Raw genomic sequence first — 23,512 nt, 5'->3', positions numbered from 1 at the left:
GCAGTGCTTCTCCTGTTGTGCTGGTCGGCAGTGTACCTACTATGGGCACCTCCTGTTGCCAAGTGAGAAGAAGTCTCCTCGCAAATACACAAGCATTAGGCCCACCGCTCTGGATGGAGTCTCAGCTTGTTCACCCTTATCCATTCCATTACTGCATCCAGGCAGTGATTCAGGACAGTCACCTTGTCTGATGAAAAAGAGAAATACAACTCAGTACCAATGACACCTCAGGCCAAATCTCCAGATGACTTCTCCTAGCAGTTTCATGTATATGTTAAACAGCATAGGGGAAAGAATGGAACCCTTCAGAACCACAAAGCACAACTGCCAAGGGGTTGCACAGGAATCCCCCAGCACCACCTTTTGGAAATGGGCCTCGAGGTAGAAGCAAAATCACCTCCAAGCAGTGCCTCCCAGCCCAACTCGGCCAGCCTATCCAAAAGGATAGTATGGTCAATGGTACTGATAGCCACTGAGAGATCAAAGAGAATTAACAGGGTTGCACTCCCCTTGTCTCTTTTTCTGAACAGGTCATCCCACAGGTGACCAAAGCAGGTTCTGTTCCAAAACCAGGCTTGAAGCCTGATTGAAATGGATCTAGATACTCTGTTTCCTCCAAGTGTGTCTAGAGCTGGTCAGCCATGACACTCAAAAACCTTTCCCAGGAAAGGAATATTGGCCTCAGGCCTATAGTTGTTTACATCATCTGGGTCCAGACCGGGTTTCTTTAGGAGTTGTTGAATAATAACATCCTTCAACAATGCTGAGACCACTCCCTCTCTCAATAGAGAACCTGCTGGACCCAACTAAAAGTTCCCTCCCTACTAGATTTAATATGTTATAAAGGACAAAGATCAAACAAGCACATGAATTCAACTAAATTCAACTAAACACCTTGTCCACATCCTCAGGGACCAATATCTGAAATGCCTCCAGCAAAACTAGACCAGGTGTTACTCTAGACACCTCTCCTAATGACACTGCATCAGTGTCCAACTCATGGTGAATGTGAATGACTTTACGCTCAAAGTTCTGTGCAAATGTGTCACAGCATGCTAATGTGGGTTCTAATACATCTTGCCCAGGGCCAGATTTCAAAAGGCCCCACACCACCTGGAAAAGCCTTGATGGACAACATTGAGAGAATGCAATGGTGGACAACCCCCGCTCCCCGTTTCTTCTGTTCCATCACTGCCACAGAATAATGAGCTCAGATTCACCCCGAGTCTTGCTCCACTTCCGTTCAAGCCATCTCCCAGCTTGCTTCACTGCCCTCAGCTCAGTTGCACACCAAGGTGCTACATGTGCTCTGCTTTGCAGGAGAGGGCATTTGGGAGTGATCATATCAACTGCCTGAGCCATCTCTCCATTTGAGAGAGCAATTAGAGCTTCAACAGGAGTGCCTGCCATACCAGCTGGAAAATTCCCCAGAGCCCTCTCCATCAGAGTCCATCAGTCTCCGCGGGCAGACCATTTTTATAGGATCCCCACCCTTGTAGAGTGATGCAGCCACTGAGACTCTAAACTTTAGAAGGAAGTGATTTGACCATAACAAGGCCATAGATGATATATCCCCCACTTTCAAATCACCACCCTTCTGTCCCGTAAAAAAAACAACCAACCAAAACAGATCCAGAGTATTCCCCAATTCATGTGTTGGGCCAACAATATGTTGGGGCAACCCCATGGTTTTCATAGTGGCCATGAAGTCCTGAGCCACTCCAGACAAGGCAGCGTCAGCATGGATGTTGAAGTCACCCAGAACAATCATTCTGATAGTCCTCAACACCTAACCTCAGACCACCCCCATGAGCTCAGACAGGGAAGGAGTGGGGCAGCGGGGTGGACAACAAACCAACAGAATCCCCACTCTGTCCCAAGAGCCAAACACCATGTACAAACACTCTGAACTGGCACTCACTCAGACATGGGTCCTAGGGAGGCAAATAGAGCTTTTATAAATTACAGTCACCCCCTCCCCTGCCCTCCAACCTAAGCAGATGCTGCACTAAATATCCAGATGGACACAGCTGGGAAAGACTAATCTCTCCCAGCTCCCCCACTCAGGTCTCCATAATAGAAACTAGGTTGGCCTCTTCCTCCACAATTAAATCATGGATGATAGAGATTTTATTCTGGACCAACCTGGCATTAAACAGCAGCCTCAGAAGGCCAAAGGACAATCTGGTAAAGCAGCCAGGAACCCTCCCATTTTTGGACCAGACAGAAGAATGGATAGGAATAAGATGTTGAACACTCTTCCCCTCTTCTCATGTAAACGAGGCCCGATGCCATACCTTCCCCCAACCAGGGGCGTAGCAAGGTTGGAGTGGGCCCAGAGACAAGATTTTAAAATGGCCCCCCCCCCCAAAGTCCAGGGCCTCCGCACACCCCAGGCCCCCAAGGATTTAAGTCTGATATTCCAAAATAAGTATGCTGCCTGCAAATACATTTCACTGACTACACACACACACGTCACAATATATAGTGATATACATTGAGTACTATACATTTGTATTACTTTTAATGCCTAGAACACACTAGAAAGATGAATTATTAAAATGGGCCCCTCGCTGCAGATTAGCAAAGGAGACTTTCAACCATGCAGGGTGAGCCTATGTTTGTTTTCTCAGAATTTTGAACAAATTCAGTCAAGTTTGATTGCAGGAGGTTTTTCACAGGAGGCTTTTAAAGCCCTTTAAGACACATCTCCTCTGGAATGGAGGTGCTGCATTCACATGTTGGCCAGATTGACCCTGAAGTCCCTGCAAGTTATTGGGGAGCAGTTCACACACAAGAAAAATAAAATAAAAGCACCACACATGCTTCACAGTTCTCACTCAGACCTTCTGGGTTGCAAAACAACTTGAACATAAGTGCATTTATAAATGAATGAATGAATAAATAAAATTAATAAAATACTGTTCCAGAAGTTTTTGCAATTTTCTGCCATGAAACAAGCCACTTATAGGACTTTTTAGATAGTTTTTTTAAGTCAGCAAATTTTCCAAGCTGTTTCAAAATAAATTTTCAGAGACTTCTCGGTCCCTCCCCCCCCCATATCCAAGCCCTATGGCAAGCAGATCCCTATATATGGGGTGGGGGGGTGGGGCGGGAAAGGTAACCACAAAAAGGAGTTCACACTCTATCTGGCAAATGCTGGTCTGGGTTAAGCAGGGCAGCAAGGGGTCTTCTGCTGCAGAGAACACTCTGGCTGCCTCCTCCTTCCTGGCTGGCTTGGGCTCTACTCGAGTTCAGGCTTCACTGCGGCCTACACGGAGGCCTCCGTGGAAGCCCCGCCCACCCGCCGATCAGCTGAGAGGCGGGAGAAAAGGAGCTCTTTGCAGCTTGCCTGCTGCTTCTATTGCGGGCCAGCAGAACAAGCAGGAGAGACGGCGAAGAGGGCAAGTGGCTGATGGGCCTTGGGGCTGGGCAGGGGGCAATGGGGAGTCACATGAGGTGCCTCTGGGGTGCCCCTCCAGGCAGTGGGGCCCCCAGACAACTGTCTCCCCTTGTCCTATCATTGTTACGCGCCTGCCCCCAACCGTAACCACTCTAACTGAAGCAGCCCCAGCTCTCCCCAGGTTCATATCCTCACTCAGGCAAATAATTTAAAACTGCTAAAACTATTCCCAGCAAACTATTCTTGCCCCTGTGGTTCCTGAAGGGGCTTCCAAAGGGGTGATCCCTTTGGTGTTGTCCCTTTGGTGGCAACCCCACCAGTGGCGAGCTCACCGCCCAGGGCAGTGTGCTTCTTTAGACTGCCAACTTAGGAAATGATGCAGGACCCAGCAGGGGCCACTAAGTCAGCACTTGGGGCCCTCCTGGGAGCTGCAGCTCTGCCACCAACAGAAGCCTGCAGCAATGTTGCTCCCAAAGAAAGAGAGACTCGGGAAATCAGAGAGGCAGGTGCTGATACTTACCACAGGCTTAACTCACCGTCTTCTAGGGCAGTATGGCACAGGGTGGATGATACACTCGCTTCCTCTCTCCCCTTCCCTCTGCTGAAGCTGGAAACAATTTATTGTTTCTCCACTTCCCATTTATGGTGTAGGCAGCTACAGTATAACCAACTAAGACAATAGCCCGTTGCACACTTACTTAGGAATAATGTCCATTGTACCCCATAAGACTTATTTCAAAGTAAACATGCATAGGATTAGGCTGCACATATTTTTTCCTTCCAAAAGGATGGGAAATTTAGATAGTACCTTAAGATCTTCTTTGGAGGCCCTCCTCCAGGTGCCCTGCCAAATGAGGTGAGGTGGATGGCTACCAGGGAGTGGACCTTTTCAGTGGTTGCACCCCGTTTATGGAATAGCCTCCTTAGTGAGGTTCGCCTGTCTTCATCACTTTGTTCTTTTAGCTGCCAGGTAAAGATCTTTTTGTTCATCCAGGACTTTTACATTTTGGTTTTCAGATTTGATCTGATTTTTAACTAATTTTAAAATGAGTTTGTAATGCTGTTTTGTATTGTATTTTGTACTTGATTTTCTCCTCTTTTTTGTCTGTTATGATTTAATGCGTTATGTGTTTTTGTTGTATGTGTTAACCCTCTGTTGTGAGCCACCAAGAACAATTTGTTATGCTAACAAAGTTGTTGCTGTTATTATTATTAATATTACTCTTTCCCACCAAAAGGAGCAGGAATTTGGGTAGCCTATTAGATAGATTTTGCATTTGAAATTCACTTCTCCAAGATATTTTAAAGAGAACTTCTTTGGCAACCATTAGAGACAAAGTTATTTAACTAGTAAGTCAAGTGTTATATGCAGTTTCAGGTATGCTGTATCTTAGCTCTTATACAAACAAGTCAATATTCAGCTAAGATATTGCTTTTCACTTTTTAGTCCCTAGAGGGAAGAGCATGAATACATTACTTTTATTATTTCAGATTTAGTTGAAATTGTAAATTAGGGCAGCTCCTTTTAAAAAAGAAATGTAGCATTATAAGTTGTTCCTCAAAAATCATTAACATTTTAAGATTGATTTTATTATTCACTCTGGCTTTCATTCACTATAAAGTGATAAAAATAGTACTCTTTCTCAATATGCATAAATCTGTCTCATTACCTGAGAATATGCTATGAGTACTGGTGGGTTAATATCATATGATCAAAGGATGCTAGAAGTTTTTTGATTCCTTATCTCATCCCATTCTGGTGATAATTTAGATTAATAATCCACTTCACTGAAACGTATAAACTTCATACTGTAGTCAGCATAATGTTTAGCAAAAGAAGGGATGACATGGCTTGTCAATACAGAGAGGGTGGTAAAGTGCAATTCATGGTAAGGACTCTGAGAACAAGGTTAAATATATTGGGAAACTTAGCCTAGAGGAAAGAGAATTATGAAGGGCATGCTGGCTGTTTTCAAATATTTAAAAGGTTTCAAAAGGAAGTAATAAAACAACTGTATGCCATGTCTGCTGAGAACAAAAGAAGAAACTAAGGGCTAAATTTACAGAATAGAGAGAAATTCCTAATTAGCAAATGGAAAAAAAACAAGAGTTTTTTCCACGTGCTTGAAATATACAAGGCCTGACTGCATACAAAGTGGAAAGAGATTTATGGGAGGCTCCACTATTATATGGGTTGTGGGGCTTTGCCTACTTTGATAATAAGGAAAAGGAGGGGGAATCAATTAAAAAATCTTATAGTAACAGTCTCTGCATTAAGCAATGGTTCCCCCACCATTGCTGTGCAGTTCCTCTTTTAAATATGAGGGTGGAGGAAAGGTTAAAAAAATAAAGTTATTCCACCATCCCATTATTTTGTTCTACTCATTTCTGTCTGTCTCTCAGACCAGAACAATGAAAAGAATTGGATGGGGTTTTTTGTTTGCAGAGAACAAGTATGGCTCCATAAGGGAGGCAATGGGGGGGGGGGCAAGTGCCTTCCCACCCCCCACCCCTGGCAAGTAGTTTGCCTCCACCTGCCCCATTTGCTTCAGAAATCTAATATGCGGGACACAACTCACTCACCCATAAATGCACATTTCCCCTTCTGTGTCCCTCTCAATTTTTTTTCTGGTGCCACCATTGGTAAAGAGAATCACATGACATGACTTCTTGCCTTAGGTTCCCTCTTCCCCAATACTCTCAAATCAATAGACCCTAGAAATTTAGCTGTGGTCTTGCCCACTTTTCACGGTTGCCATTGGAGGGCTGCAAGGAGATACTGTGGAATCTAAGCCAGTCATTGTTGCTGTCTCCTAGTTTGTGAAAGCTGTTGTATTTCAAAGAGCAAAAAGGTGGGCGTGAACACGATCTCTATGCAAAAGGCATTTGGCAAAGTGTGAACAGTATGTTTGTAGCTGTCTGCCTCTGAATTCCCCCCCCCCCATTTTCTATCGTGTTTCTGGGTCAGACATCACTGGATGTCTTCTGCTGGAAGGAGCTTTTTTGGATTTCTGTGTTAACTATAATTCACAAGCTGTTTCTAGTAGGGCTAGACCAAATCCTTCCCTCATCCCCTTTTGCACTGTCAGTTTTGGGGAAGGTGAAAATGGGGGTGAGCTTCTAAAGTTCTTCTAAATTTCAGTGATGGGGCAGGGGCCTTTAAGTCAGGAGCTACAAGAACAGTGCCAATTTGGGTTTTACATCCTTTTTACCCCTTAAACAATCTGCGGCCACTGCAGACAGTGACTGTCTCCCAGGTGGTTCCATTTTCTTTCCCAGAATGCACTAGGGCAGAAATTCATCAGGGACATCTCAAGCAAGTGATTGAGACTGCTCCAACTTCATATATATTGGGAACTTTTGAGGAGAATAAGCAAGGAATCTGGTGTTAGCAGCAAATCTTATTGTTTTATTAGCAGCAAAGGTTTTATTACGGTACACCAATCATCCCAGTTCACCCATACTTTCACCCACTCTTTATTAATCAGTATTGGTTGTACTACCAGCTAGCGGATGGCCAATACACAGTGAGGAAATGGAGTATTTGTTGCACAGTGATGAGATGGAGCTGAGGACTAGTGGCGGATTAGCGCAGAGGCAGAGAAGGAATCTACCTATGGTGGCAACATTTGAGGAGCTCCTCAAATTTTACCTTGCCTCACTGTCTCTGGGGGTGGTGGCAGGGAGCGAGAGGAAAGTACCCCCCTTTACTTCAGTTTAAAAAAAAAAAAGCCACGGAAGCAGCAGCAGTAGCTGCTGTGGGGAGGGGGGATGACCAGATGAAGGGAAAGTTTCCCCTTTTGCCCCCTAAAAGATCACCGCTAATGGCAGTGGGATGGAGCGCGGTGGCAGCAGCTGGCTGCATGGAGCGTGAGGAGGTGGGGAGGGGAGAGCGCTCCCTTTTTTACCTCTAAAAGCCCACTGGCAAGCTCAGCTCCTCCCTGCCTCCTCCCAAGTGAATGCACTCAGGCTGAGGCTCTGCTATAGACTGCAGCCTATTTACTTTGACTGCTCCGTGTAATGACAGGGGTGAGAGGCTCAGCTTCATCAGTTTTACTGGGGGTAGCTGCCTCTTTAGCTAGGAGATCTGCTTTGTTCTTCCATCATGCTGTGTCTGTATCTTTTTTTCTGATGAGCTGCTACGTGGGTGAAGCAGGTAGCTGTGGTCCTTTTTTGAATTAGCTCTGTTGTTTTCCATAAGGGAGGCCTGAATGAGCTATGAGATGACCATCTGAGGCTTCTGTTTCATGACTTAGCCAGATCGGAAGCCATGTTGTGGCTGCTCTAGTGTTCCAGTCTGAATCAGTGTAGATTGCTATAGGGACATCAGGGGGTTCATACTCTAGAATGGCTATGATTGCATGTACCTTTGCCACTTGTGTAGAGTGAGGGCAGGCAGATCCTTGAAGAATGTGGCTGTCAGTTACTTTTACTGCACCAAACTTCCCCCCATTTGGACCTCCCCCTATTCATGTGAGCAATAACTGTCGGAAAAGCAGGGGTGAAATTTAGCTTTAAGAGCTTCTTCTGGGGGCATTGGCAATTGGCTAATGCTGAATTCCTGTTTGGGCCACACACGGGCGCTGCTGGCACTCTGTATATGCACCAGAACTATTTGTTTTTCAAAAGCTGAAATGGAGGTTTGAAGGGATGCCTCCTCTGTTCGGGAGTACCTGTACTGTTTGTGAGGGGCCAGATCAGGGCCTTCAATGAGGACAGTCCCTTTTCCTTTTACTAAGCTGACTTGAGTTTTGTTTTTACTCAAAACCACCCTGGCACAGCTTGTTGCCAGGGCTCTGTGGCTGCTTTCGGGAGGGAGGGAGGAGCAACCACCTTAAGGGCTGTGCACCTGTTTACAGCTGAAATGACAGAGGGGAGATCTATTCCTTGCCACAAAAGACCATTTGCCAGGTCAACTGTGAGCATTTGGGTGCGAAGAAAGGTAATCCCCAAAATTCCATTCTCACTTCCATCATTAGCTGCACATTCTAAGGCACACTGCAGCTTAGAAGCTGTGAGGGGGATATCTTTGATGATGGGGGTTTTCTGCACCTTGCCTCCATAGGCACTAAGCTTCATGGAGCATGAGGTGGGTTTGCCACCAGACATCCAGGAGGAAACCAGGACATTCAGGGCAGCTCCTGTATCAAGGAGGAGTTGGGCTAGGTTTTCAGGGTTTCCTACTTTAACATCTAGATTAGTCCTTCCCCACTGATCATAGCTAATTTTAGCCACAAGCTGTGGTTCCGCAGGGAGAGGGGCTTTTATGGAGGTAAGAGGCAGCTTTGAAGGCACAAACCCATCTGCTTCTGGGTTAAGAAGTGGCTAAATGAGTAAGTAAAACTGCTGGGGCACTGGCTATAGTGCTGGGGTGTTCAAAGAGGGGAGTTATGGGGTCTGCTTCCTCATTGGAGGAGTCTTCTTGAAACTCCAGAATGGGGTAGCTTTTTACAGTAGGGGTTTTTAAATCTGGAGGATCTTTCATCTTTGAATCTCTGGGTTTTTCTTGTGAGGGTTGTCATAGAGAGTTGATTGCATCAATGGAATAGACTCTGTCTGAGAAAAGCTTTTTAAATCCCTCTGCTTTGGGTTTGGAATCGGGAAAAGAGAACCAGACACCTCCTTTCTTCCTCCACGCCTTAGAGGGAACTCTGCCATACACGTCTCTCCAGACTTTGTCGGCATGAGCTGTAAAAGACTCTTCTAGGTCTGTTTGGGTAGAGGTTTTTTAGGGATGGGAAGGTTAGAGGTTACAGCTGTAAGTCCCAGATTTGCTACCGCAGCGTCACCAGTTGGAATGCTGGTTGCATTGCTTTCCCATTGGGAGGCAAGAGCTCAATTTCCCACCAAATCAGGGCAGCCTTAGCAGCTGGTGGAATTGGACTGTGGCTGTAAGGGAGTGTTAGAAGGGTGAGGGGAAGAGTGCTGAGGGTTTTCTCCCTTGCATTTTATATTTGCTAAGGCTTCTAAGAGATAGGATGTGGCTTTCCTATCATATTTACTCATGTCTTCTCCTAAGGTAGCTAGCTCCCTCCAGATTGAATTCCTCAGAATTGCTTCTGGGGAGCGCTGTGAGGCTTCAGGATATTGTTCCACTTCCTGGCATGGCTGTGATGTATGGCAGATTAGATATAGAAGTGCACAGCTTGACATAAGCAACGCCATTATGTTTCACTAAGCTCTTTGTCCCCTGAAGAAGAAGAGCCTTGTCAGTAGTTCTTGAACTGTAAACTGTTTACTGGAATTTTTCCTTCCCTTAAAGTCAAAGTAACAAAGTGATGATAAGGCTGGTGAGACTGGCTGTCTGCCCGCATAGCTTGTATGTTGTTCCCCAACCTTGGCCCATTATCCTGACCACAACGTTCTGTTTCTCTGTGTAGCTGACTTTTGAAAATCATTTTTAGAGTACAAAGGTATTGCCTTCTGAATGATTTTTTTGTCCTGCTCTGACATGAGTCGAGCAGTACCTATGCTACTTAAGAGCATAATAAAGTTTTGCTTTTAAATTCTCTCAACTGGGCTGATCATTGGGCTCCATCTGCCCAGGAATGAACCTCCCATATTGGGGTCAAGGCTACCCCAATACATCAGCTGGCTGCCACATGTGTGATCCGAGCCATTTCACCTATCAGCGGAGTGATTGTTATAGGGCTTTTTAAATTAAGGATCTGGTTAGGATTCTGGGGTTGATGCATGTTATCAGGCATGGCGGTGGAATGAGAATCAAAATTGGACCATGTCATAGCCTGTGTTGGCTCTATGTTGGGGTTGGAGTGATGTTTAGGGATAGGTTTATCCTTTTGCTTGGCACACATTTCATGCCAGATCTTTCCTCCTCCTTAATTTTTTTTCTCTAAATGGGGTCTATATATTGGCCAGGGGCATTTGACATATAAGTGTCCTGACTTGCATGTTAAGGCATCCATACAGATGTCTGTAGACATTGGGGCATCAAGCCTGGATGAGTACATCCATGAGGGTTTGAGTTAGAACTAAATACCTTTGGGCCAGCCCCAGCACCTCTTTTTGAGATATGTACACCTCTAGTGACATCTCATTATGCTACATCTGAACAATTTGTTCTCTGGGATGGAGGACAGCCAGGGCTTCCTGCATCCAGAGGACTGAATCCCTGCTTAATTTGGCAGCCTAACTAATGCCGTGTCTGAGAGTAATCTTGTTCCTCTGAGAGGTGTCTAACGTCCCTATCTGGTTTATGTCTGCCCAGTGGATTAGGGATGCACAGCCATGAAGGTGGCTAATCAGTTTACCGCATTATTAAGGACCCCCATGTCTGAGCCTATTAACTGGGCTTTCGGTGGTGGTCCAAGCCCAGAGCTTGGCCATTTTGGTTACATTTGTTTACTCATCATTAATGACAGCCTCCTTTTGGCTATAGAGTACAGGCGCTACTGGGGTAGGCACTTGGGTACTGTTTACCTCTTCTACTTGGTAGCTAGTTGCTTCCTCTGCCCCTGCTGGCAAGGCTGGATCTGGTGTCACCACAGGATGCAACAGAGCATCCCTTGCTGCATTGCCCCTGTCGGCACAGCACCCTGGCGCATGACCAATACAAGAGGGAGGGGGAGAAGGTTGAAATGGGTCGAGTTGAAGGGAGCTTTTGCTAGGGGCCTCCTTCTCCAGGTTAACCATAGGTGAAGTAGCAGTGAGATGGGTCTGTTCAAGAAGGTACGCAGTAGCGTGCTTATTCATGTCACTCTCTTTCTCAAGTGGAGTTGCATAACCAAGCATCTTACTGCATCGGGTTTCTAAGAGTTGGGTGTATGTTTTAAATTCTGCAAACTCTTCTATAAAGGCACTATTTTCCTTCATTAAAAAGGTGAATAACTGCTTCGAGTTCCTGAACATGCTTGCTCAAATATGTTCTCTTTTCTGTAAATTCCCTGCCAATATTAACAGATTCCTTAAGATCAGCGCTATGGGAATCTCTTTCTTTGATACAGGCATTTAAAAGTTCAGACTTTTACATCAAACATTGCCTTCATTACATCAAACATTTGCCACAGCACATTCATCAACTTCCTGACTAACAAAAATATTGCTACAAGACTTAGAGCTAAGAACACAAGCAAAAAGAATAGACCAGCGAGACCAGTTTCCCCCGATAAGTAAGTAAATTCTCAAAAATCCAATTTTGAAGCTCAAAACAAAGTTTTGCAGCTGGGCAACTCAATTCCAAAATGACAGTGAGGGAAGGGCATTCAAGGAGTGGCTGCTGCAGTGGAGGGCACTCTACCACTGTGCACCCGGGGCAAATAGGGCAAGAAAACTCCGGTACGTCTACATCCTCAGTGGAAAACAACTTCCAAATTCTACATATCTCAGTGGCCAATGCCAGAACACTATTCCAGGAAGCTAAGGCTTGTATGGCGACAAGAAGAGCAACCAACTTCAGCCAGAAAGGGAGGGACATGGAAGCAAGTCTTCACAATTTTTACTGGCGAAAGCTAAAACCTGCTGGGTTCCGCTGGACACTCAGGCATTTTAAACCTTGAGAGCCAAAACGGTGGATAGGGTCCAAATTAGGGCTACGCTTGCAAACTGTGCTGGGCAGAACAGGCTTTTCCTTTCTCTCTGTAGATATGCAAGGGGGCTTTTCCTCACCCCAGATGGAAGTTTTCCTACTTCCAAACCATAAAACTTAGTGACTAAGCATCCTCTAAATCCCTACATAGGCTCAGACTTAGAGCAAACAACTTCAAAAAGCTCACACTAGAGAAAACAACTTTGAAAAGCAAACCAAATGAGCAAAGCACAAAATACCTAGAGTGACCTTTAAACGTAAGGAGGGCGCAAAGAGAGGCAGGTGCTTCCTAGCGAAGGCTGCACTTCTCTAAGGGAAAGGAACCTTGAGGCTAACTTTAGAGCACAAAGGAACACAAGTTACAAGTTGTGGGAACAGCACCTGCCTTAACCACCAGGGAACCCCCTTTAACCTGAACACAATACAGTACAAACCTCTCTAACTAACTACTTTAACTTTAGCACTTCGGGGAAATGTATTGATCTAACTTTCTATCTATCTGCTGCCTTCCAGTGTGGAAGAGGAGAAGGTCTTGTTCACAATTGCGAGAAACAGAAAACAAAGTAGGAAAAAAGCCGGGATTTCTTGCATCAAAACATTGAACGACCAATTTAGAGTTCTTTGGCTTGTCCTGGTTTAGGGGTACAAGCCTACTGCCTGAACTTTCTCCACCAAAAACTGTTGATGGAACTGCTTTGGGATGATTGGTCAACACCCCCAGTTTGGGTGAACGTGGGGGATTTAGCTCAAAAGAAGAGGTAGTTCCAAGCACTTTAATTTGTGCAAGTATCTGAACTCAAGAAAACCAATTTGGGAGAGAGGTTTTAATTAACAGAAAGGAGTTTATTGAAAGAAAAATAATAAAAGCAATAAACTAAGTTACTAGGTGGTCCTAACATAAAAGCAATACAAATATGTTTAAAAATAGACTATTGTAAGGCACATTTAGCTTAAATTTTCAAATTATGTCTAAACACCCAGGTGGGCTAGAGAGAGTTACTTTAAGATAGGGGGGATAGGGTTTCAGAAATAAGAGAGATTTAGCCCTGAAGGAGCTGGGCAAGAGGCCATATCACCTGTTCTCACAAAGATCCAACTCAGGCAGCTGGAGACTAGAGTCCATCTGGGGAGGCAAAGTGGAAAGCAGGAGAGTTGAAGGAGTTAATGGGGTTGCTCATGAGAAAAGTTCCAGTGTGAGGTCAGCTGGATAGATTGGCAGGGTGACCAATCTAAAACTAGGCACAATGAGCTGAGCCTTGGCATGAGGGCAGTGAATTGGCCAGGCAGGTAGTGATTTCATTTTGGGTGGCCCCAATGGAGAGGGGAACACCAAGGTGGTCTGCTGGAGTTCTTTTTGCAATGAAGTCCCCAGTGAAAAGCACAAGGGGAACACGAAGATGGTCTTGCTGAAGTCCTTGTTGCAGTCTGATGGAGTTGTTGCAGTCTGATGGAGTCCCAAGTGTAAAGCACAAGGGAGCACTTGTATCCGTGGAGTCCCAAGTGTATAATACATGAGGAAGCACACTGAGTCATGGGGTTAGGGATACTTGTATCCCAAAACATGCCTTGGGGGCACTTTGTTGTCATCATGTTCTGCTGAATAGGGGAGTCCAGACAGACTTTTTCAGAATGCATTGTGTCTGATCGTCCTTCTTGAGTAGGAAGGTGTGTGAATTACCTATTGTATGCATGGCTGGTTGTAATGAAAACTATGGTATGCCGGTGTGTCACAAGAGTATCTTGTGCTGGGACTGACTCTCCCAATAGCTCTATCAAAAGTTTCGATGGGCACAGCTTCAAATTTACAGTCACTAATTCATCCCTATTGTAAAGGAATCTGCTGTTGCACTTGTCTTATCTGTCTTCCCTTCCTGGCCTAATTGCTTCATTAACATCAAGTGTTATCTCTCTTGCAAGAGGATGAGGGGAGTTTTAGAGTACATCCTAAGTTCAAAATGACCTTGGATGCCAGATAACTCATAATAGATAGTTCTGGAGTCTGCTTAGCTGGGCCCCCATGTAGGGAGAGGGTGTGTGAAGCTAATCCCCTTTGCAATTTGTGTTACTTGCAGCCCAGATCTAGGGGCAACCAGTCCACTGCCAACTAAGCAATGTGTCCCCATGTATAACATAACCTGGGAGTTCACATTGTGGTGCAGCTCCTGAGCATAGCAAAAGTGCAATCTCCAAGCCTGGAGATGCAGTTGCAACCAGAAAGGCTTTTGGAGCGGGCAGAATAAGCCCAACTGGTAACAGCTGCAGCAAAGGCCTCTGAGATTTTGCCTCCAATTGCTAAAAGTTGTGCATCCAGCTATTAGACATATGGTATGTTTTTTAAAAAACAAACAACAACCTTGAAATGCCTAAGAAGCCCAGAGTATGTATGTCTTCCCCTTCCATCATAATATGAATTGTAAAGATGAGAAAGTATAGCTTCATTGTTGGACTTCTAGAAATGCCAACACGAGAGTTTTCGTTTCTCTAATTCTCCATTTAATGTGATTTCCCCCATTAACTCCATTCTCTCTGCTTATTCATTCAGCTCAGAGAATCAGAAAAGCGGCTGAATTTCAAACTAGGGTGTTCTAAGTGCACCACTGCACCACTTGTATCAGGTTCTGTAAATCCATTGTTACACTTTGCTGTTGTTTCCTTTTACACTTTGAATACTAGAGAATGAAGGCATAAAATAGTCCATGTACACATCTTACAATCTGCCCACTGTAGCAAAGGCTGACCTGGCCCTTCTCCCTGGTCCACCCCAGCAGGACCAAATACCCTCCCACTTGCATACTGGGGCCGCTGCACCCATGCCAAACCGTCACGGCAATCACTGCTGGAATCCCAGCCATGCCTGACCCTCCTAAATAGGCTCCTTTGCCATTCCCTGCTGCAACTCCTCTTTGGCCCGCTGGGGGGAGCTAGGGAGAAGGGCCAGGGTGGCCTTTGCCACAGTGGGCAGATTGTAAGATGTGTCCAAGGCCACATGGCTGGGAAGGAGAGCTAAACAGAGCTCCCTTCTGGAAGCCAATCAAAAAGCAATTGAAGAGGGGAGGCAAGGGATAGCTTCTACGGTATGCAATCCCTACCTCCTCTCCAGCTCTGCCCAATCAAAGTACTCCCTGCGGCTGTCTGCTGAGGGGGTGGGACAAAGACCCATCCCTGAGCACGAGGCTACAGGATGGGGCATGCTAGTCAATTAGTCCATTTTCCCAGCCTCAGCCTTGGTCAACAATTTTTCTCATCCACAGCAAATGGATTTACTCCATTACAGACAATCCCTTCCCTGCTATGAGCTGTTGGCTTGTACACTGCTACAGGTCTTATTGTTTTCACAGAAAAATAAGTAGCCTCATGTTAAGTTATTGGTGAAAACTTGGATTCAATTCACATTAATACAATCACACCACCTTATGTGTTTTAATAAATCAAGAACATGACAATGGACCAGGTCTCATGATCAGTGAGACCCGGTTCCTAGCTGTGAGTGGGGAGGGAGCCCTGGGTGGCCGGATCAGCTGCCCGCATGATGGCCAGCTCCGAGACGGAGCCGGTGGGGGCTGGGGAGCTCGGGGGCCACGCGGCCCCCGGAAGCCCCAGTATGCCCTACGTGAGTGTGCAGGGCATAATGGGGAGACCTCCGAGCCGGGAGGCTGCTTTTAAGCCTCCCGGCCGGAGGTCTACTCACAAGTAGCCGCGGCACGGCTACTCACAAGCAGATAGCCCGGGTTTGCTGAGTGCTCGCTCCGCAAACCCGGGCTAAGGGGTGGGCTACTGGAGCTGGTTAGCTGCTCCAGAACCACCGGGCTCGTCTGCGAGCCTGGTGGTTCTTACGATCACAAAAATCAGGCTAGGATTTTCCTAGCCTGATTTTTGTGATCGTAAGAATAGCCCGAAAGTATCACCATCTTGCCTGTATCCAACCAATTATACAGGATGGCATTTAGATATAAGTACTGGTGATTAAAGTACTGAGTACTGAGTACTGAGATACTGGTGTATCTCAGAGGTTCATGCTATTATTTCATTGGATTGTTACCTTGTTCCCCATCTGGCTTGGAAAAATAACTGAATTTTACCTACTTAACATTATTATGGCAAAAATTGTAGTAGTAGTGGTTCAGCTGTGCTCCCCGGTTAAAGAGGCACCTTTTTAAAGTGGTGATTCTCTTTAGTGCAGGGCTGCTCAACTTTGGCCCTCCTGAAGATGTTGGCATACAGCTCCCATAATCCCTAGCTATTGGCCACTGTGATTGTGGATTATGCGCGTTTTAGTCCAAAAACAGCTTGTGGGGTGAGTGGTAGGGCTAAGTTGAGCAGGCCTGCTTTGAGCAGGGGGAGAGCAACTGACCCTATCCATCCGCAGCACAGCATCCCTCCAATGGCTGTTGCTGGTGTCCGCCTTATGTTTCTTTTTTAGATTGTGAGCCCTTTGGGGAGAGGGAGCCATTTTATTTATTTATTTATTTATTTATGTCTATATAATAGCAATAGCAATAGCACTTACATTTATATACCACTCTATAGCCAGAGCTCTCTAAGCGGTTTACAATGATTTAGCATATTGCCCCCCAACATTCTGGGTACTCATTTTACCGACCTCGGAAGGATGGAAGGCTGAGTCAACCTTGAGCCCCTGGTCAGGATCGAACTTGTAACCTTCTGGTTACAGGGCGGCAGTTTTACCACTGCGCCACCAGGGGCTCTTTATATAAATCGCTTTGTGAACTTTTGTTGAAAAGTGGTATATAAATAATAATAGGAGTAGTGATGAATTTGAACGCATAGAAATGATGGGATGAAAGAGATTTTTTTTTTTTTTTTGGCGGGGGGTGGGGGAAGGATTTCATGAATCCCTCTTGCTTATCTTTTTCACACACTGGCTTCCATACTGCACAAGGGTATGTCAGCGGCTTGAGCACTGCCTGCACATGTAAGCAGCTGCCTGGAGGCTGTGCTGCAGGACAGCAGAGCTCAGAGGTAAGGGCTCCATGCACTGAGATGTGCAACACACCACCCATTATTTCCAATGAGTGGCACATTGCACAATTCTGTGCACTGTGCCCATGCCACTGATCACTGCTCCCCTGCAGCACAGCCTCCTCGCAGCTGTTTGCATGTGCACAGCGGCATGGGCAGTGCTCAAACCACCCACACTCCTTCACACAGTATTTAAGCCACTGTTCACTGCAGATTTGCAGCTCCGATATATAGATTCCATGCCACTTAGAAAGAGGCAGGGTGTTCCATGAAGGGCATTTTCCAAGATGCAACCCCTCTTTAGCATTAATGAGTACTAGCCAAATGGCAATTGATTGGGATTGTCTCTGGAAATGTGGCCATAAAAATGGGCCGCAGCAAGGTAGAGCTAAGCAACTGTGAGCCCATCAGTGATCTTCCCACCTGATTTTATTTTATTCTCCCTTCCCTTCCCTTCCCTTGGCCACTGCTATTCAGAATTATCCCCTTGCCACAAGGAATGCATGTGACTAAAATGGATTGGATTGGCACTAAATTAGCTCAAGCTAGTGTCCTATGACACACATTGGAGGCCAGACTGGAAATCTTCAGACTCACCAACCCTTTTGAACAAGCTCACTGGTTTTATCTAGATTAAGGGAGAATTTCCTTCAGACCTAAATATACAAATGCTCCTCTTTTACAAAAGCCTACCCATCTAATAGCCCATTTCTAACTGAATATCTTTGGTTCCTCAAAAAAGGAACAGAAATAAAACCACTAGGCTTTAACTGCGCCTAATCCCCTGTGGCCCACTAACACTAACCATGCAGCATGCAACCAGAGCTGGTTGTAGGGCATCACTGCTGCATACCTGCTTTATAGGTGCTTCCCTCATAAAAACAAAGCAATCTTGTGTAGATTTAACTAAGAGTTTATTTAGAAACAACTCCATTTTCTCCTTCCCCTTTCCCTCCTTTTTCCTCTCTGACTCCACTCCTCACATACTCTAGACAAGATCCCCACTGGGACAAACTTCTCAACAACAGAACATAAAATATTACTAGATATAATACAACAATAAGCTTAAGTGAATTATCTCATTGTCGATCTAACCCAGCTGAGACCAAATGCAGTGGCTGTCATTTCACACAGCCTTTACATGGGTCTCTTGTGCTACGTATGAGTACAGAAGTCATGCTGTCACTTGTAGTACTAAACAGGGCTGGTGACAAACATTAACCCCATTTACTAATGGGAAAGGTGGAAAGTGCCAACACCCACCACTGATGCATCCTCCCTCGCCATTTACCAGAAGGCTTTGCCAGTTGGGCACCATGATGGTGACAGAGGCCCAGCATGCCATTGTGTGCTCCAGTACACAGCTTTGTCCCAGGGTCCACCACACCAAGGCACTAATCCTGGTACTGGGGATGCCAGCAAAAGATGAAGAAGGAACTTACAGAAGCAATGTTGACTGCTTCTGCAAGTGATGCAATTAGGAGAGCAGAACTGGTCTTGTAGTAGTAAGCATGACTTGTCCCCCTAGCTCAGTAGGGTCTGCCCTGGTTGCATGTGAAAAGGAGACTAGAAGTGTGAGCACTGTAAGATATTCCCTTCAGGGGATGGAGCCGCTCTGAGAAGAGCGGAAGGTTTCAAGTTTCCTCCTTGGGTTCTACAAGATAGGGCTGAGAGAGATTCCTGCCTGCAACCTTGGAGAAGCCGCTGCCAGTCTGCGAAGACAATGCTGGGCTAGATAGACCAATGGTCTGACTCAGTATATGGCAACTTCCTATGTTCCTATGTTGATCTTTAGTTTGGGGTTTGGAACTGAATAGGAATAACTAGATGTTTGCAGATATTTCCTAGCAGCGGGAAGAACATGGGTCCAACCAGAATGCAAAAACATATTATTGGTGTAGATACAACACAGCAAGCCACACACCCCAGAGGGTTGTGGGTCCAATGGCTCCATAGCGCTTAACAGCCCATCCATGTTTCTAGTGCAGGCAGGGGAGACTCTGTGAAAGCGGCACATTGCATTGCTTTTTCTGCAACCAATTCCCAGCATTCCCAGTGGGAGTCAGGCACAGCTGCAGCAACACAATGACCACTCCCATAGAGCCTCCCTTGCTTACATCAGAAGCATAGAAGGGCTGAGAGCTGTGAAGCCAGCCCTCTTCAGTGCATGGCTCAGTCCACCATCACTAGGCCACTATCTACTAGGGATATGCAATTCAATTCAACCTCGAATCAATTTGGGTCAGATCAGGGTTGATTCAGGGAGTTGACCTCGAATCAAATAGCCCTCAAAATAGAGGGCTCAATTTGGAATCACCCCCAGTTCGACCCAAATTGATTTGGGTGATTTGAGCCCCATTTTTCCAGGGAGAGCTGGTCTACCAATTGGGGTAAGTGGATAGACCAACTGTCCGCTCCTGACTTGATATGTCAGCCTGCATCAGAGGATGGGTCAGCCCCCCTTATAGGACCAGTCCTCTGAGGCGGGCAGTCGTGTTGTCTGGAGCATAGGGCTGGTCTATACACCAACCCTGATTGGTAGAACAGCTTTCCCCAGAAAAATGGTGCCATTTTGAGGCCCATTTTTCCAGCTCACGTTGGGGAAAAGGGCCCTCAAAATAATGCTCAATTCACTTGAATCAATTCAAGTGATTCAAGGTTGATTTGTTGAGGCAGCTGGCCAAGCTGACTGTTTTCAACAAATCAATTAGAGTTTTTGCGATTCAATTTGAGCTCGAATCGAATACCAAAAATTGATTTGTGCACACCCCCACTATCTACTATTACTGGTTGACAGGATGAGGAAAATAACTCAGAATTACTTCAGAATTCCCACTGAAATTAAAAGGACAAGTTAAGCTATGCTTAACTTGTCCTTTTAATTTCACTGGGGCTACTTTGAGTAATTTTCCTCATCCTGTCAACCACTATGTTTATTCATGAAGGCTTTTAACAGCAGAAAAGCAGCGAGTATAAAATTGTAAACACTGTTGCTTCTGCCTATGACAACCAGAATTGTGCATCAGTTAGTAAATGCTAAAGTAACATCTCCTATAAAACCAATTTTATTTACTTGTGCAATCCATTTCTGTATTGCACTAATGAAGCTTCACTTCTATTTATTAATTATTAATTCTGATTATTTTTTGAAAATCCAAGAATTGTATAATCTCAGGAGGAAATTGCCAGTAGTAAATGCTGCATAATCTGTCACACAGAAAGTAGGAGCAGGCTGCTTGTTTTTCCAAGAAGGCCTACTGGCAATCTAGGATACCATAAGCAGTAGGAAACACTCAGGGACACAATTAAAGTGGGGGTAATTCATCATTTGGAAAAATGTGTGAATTGAACATGGGATGTATCACACACTAATTGCTATGCAGAGTAAGCAGGCAAGAAGCAAACTTCCATGGTAAATGCCTTTTCAAGGAAGCCAAGATTAGTGATGGAAAAAACTGCAAGTATTATTTTCATGTTTAGTATTAGAGGCATGATGACATAACAATGTATGGGATAAGCATGTTCCCAGTGTGGACACATGCACCTGGGATCAGGACCCTGCACCCAGAGCCCTGAAAACAGACAAGAAATGGAAGATGGGTTAAATTAGGGCCACTTTATTAACTCCATCTTAACTAGTAACAAGGAAACACAAGTAATAATCCTAAACTATGTGCGGGCAACTCCTCCCCATGAGATCAAGCTTCCTAGTGACAGCTGTAATCCCACCAGAGGGCAAAGCAGCCAGGCTTGATGATTGGCAGCTGCTGTCCAGCTGCTGACTTATAACTTACCACAAAAGTAAGGTTTGAGGGAGGATTGCCCAAGTCACATACCCCCACCGCCACAAAGCTTTGAGTGGGTGAGGAGAGCAGATCCCCAAGGAAGATTCATTCCCAGCCACCCTGAGTCACAAAACCCTGAGGGGCTGTTCCATGTAATCCCCCATCACCACAAAGTGCCTCTGGCTATATACACCAGTGCAAAGAACACTACTTAACTCAGCCCGCACTTCCTGCCAAAAGTGACCAACTAACAAATAACAAATAAACTGAAACTTGCACCATTCAAGCAACCAGTGGGGAGTAGGCAAAAAAGCTCCCTGCTAATGGTCAGTCAAGCAGGAAACAAAAATTCTTACTTGGCCCTGGACAGGTGCCTGGCTCTCCTCCCCTGGAGAAGCGGGGGACAGTTGGGTGCCACACTGCTCAATAATGTCTGAGGATGGATGGGGAAGCCCTTATAAGGTGACTCCCCAGCTGATCCCAATTGGCCATGACAAATTGTGTGCCCCAATGGATGACAAGCTGGCCGATGCCTTCTCCCTCCCAAGGCCCAGGCATAACCTCACTTCCCAGCCCAACACTCAGGTGACAGGTAAGCAGACATACCATAATAGTGCATGTGATACAAATGCAAATATATTGTGCTTTCAAACTCATACCTCATAGGAACTTAGGAAGCTGCCATATACTCAGTCAGGCCATAGGTCCATCTTGCTCAATATTGTCTACACAGACTGGTAGCAGCTTCTCCAAGGTTTCAGGCAGCAGTCTTTCTCAGCTCCGTCTTGGAGATGCCAGGGAAGGAACTTGGAACCTAGATACGCTTCCCAGAGTGGATCCATCCCCTAAGGCAGGCCCACTCAACTTAGCCCCCCTCCAGCTGTTTTTGGACTACAGCAGCCATAATCCTCAGACACATTGGCCAATAGCCAGGGTTTATAGGAGTTGTAGGCCAACATCTGCAGGAGGGCTGAAGTTGAGTAGTCCAGCCCTAAGGGGAAGATCTTACTGTGCTCACACTTCTAGTCTCCCTTTCATATGCAACCAGGGCAGACCCTGCTTAGCTAAGGGGACAAGTCATGCTTGCTACCACAAGACCAGCTCTCCTCCTCCTACATCATATTATTCTCACACGTGTTCTTTTTTATTAAGGGGATCATGTATATATTTATACCCTAGATGGCTTGGGCCCAAGATACCTTAAAGACTGCATTCTCCCATATGTATTTGCCTGTCTTCTAGGGAAATGCTCTTATGCATCCCATCACCCTCTGATTTGATTAGCAGAAATTAGATTGGTGAGATTAAATTGGTGAGTGGACATTCTCAAAGGTTGCCCCATGTTAAGGAGCTCTCAGCCAGTGGAAGTCTGATTGGCACCCTCCCAATTATCTGAAATATTTTTGTCTTGAGACTCGGACATCGATCATTGCTAAGGAAAGAGCTTGCTAGACTTCAGCCGCAGATAGTTACAATTGCAAAAAATAAGGTACACCAAGTAGTTTAAAACTATTTCATTAGTATCTCTTAAATAGTAGTCCAAAATTCCTTAAGGCTCATAAATGTCATACTTTTGCACTTATGAATAATCTTCTGTGTACACAGAAATCACTTTTCATCAAGTTTTGCTACAGGATGAGTTTTAAACTGTGAGTATTAATATCTGGAGACTGAATTGTTTATTATACTGTAAAATGTATGTATGTTTTAATTTCAAGGCCCATTACATAGGACAAGAGAATGCAACTAGTCTTGTAGAATCTCACGGCTTCAGGCTGTAGGAGACATTTTTTAAAAAATGAAATAAATCTTTAGAGAGTCTCCAGAAGACTGCATAAATGAAGTGAAATGAAAGTTGTGAAAGGTCATTGAGCCTGAAAATGATGCATTGAATGTCTATTATTAAAACTAACCATAATGACCACTTAACCTTTTCATTTACTTACATCAAGTTAATAAAAATCCTTTAAAACAAAACAAAACAAAATTAAAAAACCCCAACAACCAAGGAAAGCTAGAAAAGTCTTGAGAGAGTGGAGTTTATAATTATTTTTTCATATACACATTTTGGATGTCATCTATATCCTTCTGAAGTTGATAGAGCTCCCATGCCAACAGCTCTGGTAGGCACATAGGAACTGCAGTGTGCATGTGGCGCTTCACATGAACATAAGGTCCTTCCTGCATTTCAGCATTTGTTCTGTTTGCATTTATGGAGAATTCCTGGACATTGACGTCTCTGACATGGTGAATGACATCCAGAGCTACATATCAAGAATGCAGTAGGAGCCACGTCCTTGCAGTCAGAGGCTTCCCGAGCAGCAAGGTACGCATGCATGGGGAGGGAAGGATGATTTGTACTGATTTCTTCATCCTCCAAAAGGGCTCTGTGCCTTCTAGAAATGTGTCTCTGAGGGCTGTGTTACCCTTAGGGACATATTTCTGGAAAGCACAGAGTTCTTCTAGAAGCTGTGGAGATCAGTGAAAATTGTTCCCCCCACTGCTCAGAAAGCCTGTGCCTGTGAGGACCAACCCTCTCTCCACATCGTTGGTATATTGCTCTGGGTGTCAGCCAGTGATCACAAACTCGCATGCACATAGCTATGTGAGCATTATGCACAAATATCTTCTCTTATATAACCTTGCCTAATTTTTTCTTCTCCCTTCTGCCTCCCATGTATTGATTTTAAATTGTCAACTTCTTGGGGCAGGGAGCCTTTTCGAATATCAAGAACGATATTTATAACTCTGCTATAGTTCTGCTGTCACATCATAATCAGAAATCTGGTATCATTTTAG

The sequence above is a fragment of the Hemicordylus capensis genome, chromosome 2 (assembly GCF_027244095.1).
Source record: "Hemicordylus capensis ecotype Gifberg chromosome 2, rHemCap1.1.pri, whole genome shotgun sequence".
NCBI lineage: Eukaryota > Metazoa > Chordata > Lepidosauria > Squamata > Cordylidae > Hemicordylus > Hemicordylus capensis.
This window is presented reverse-complemented; position numbering follows the sequence as displayed.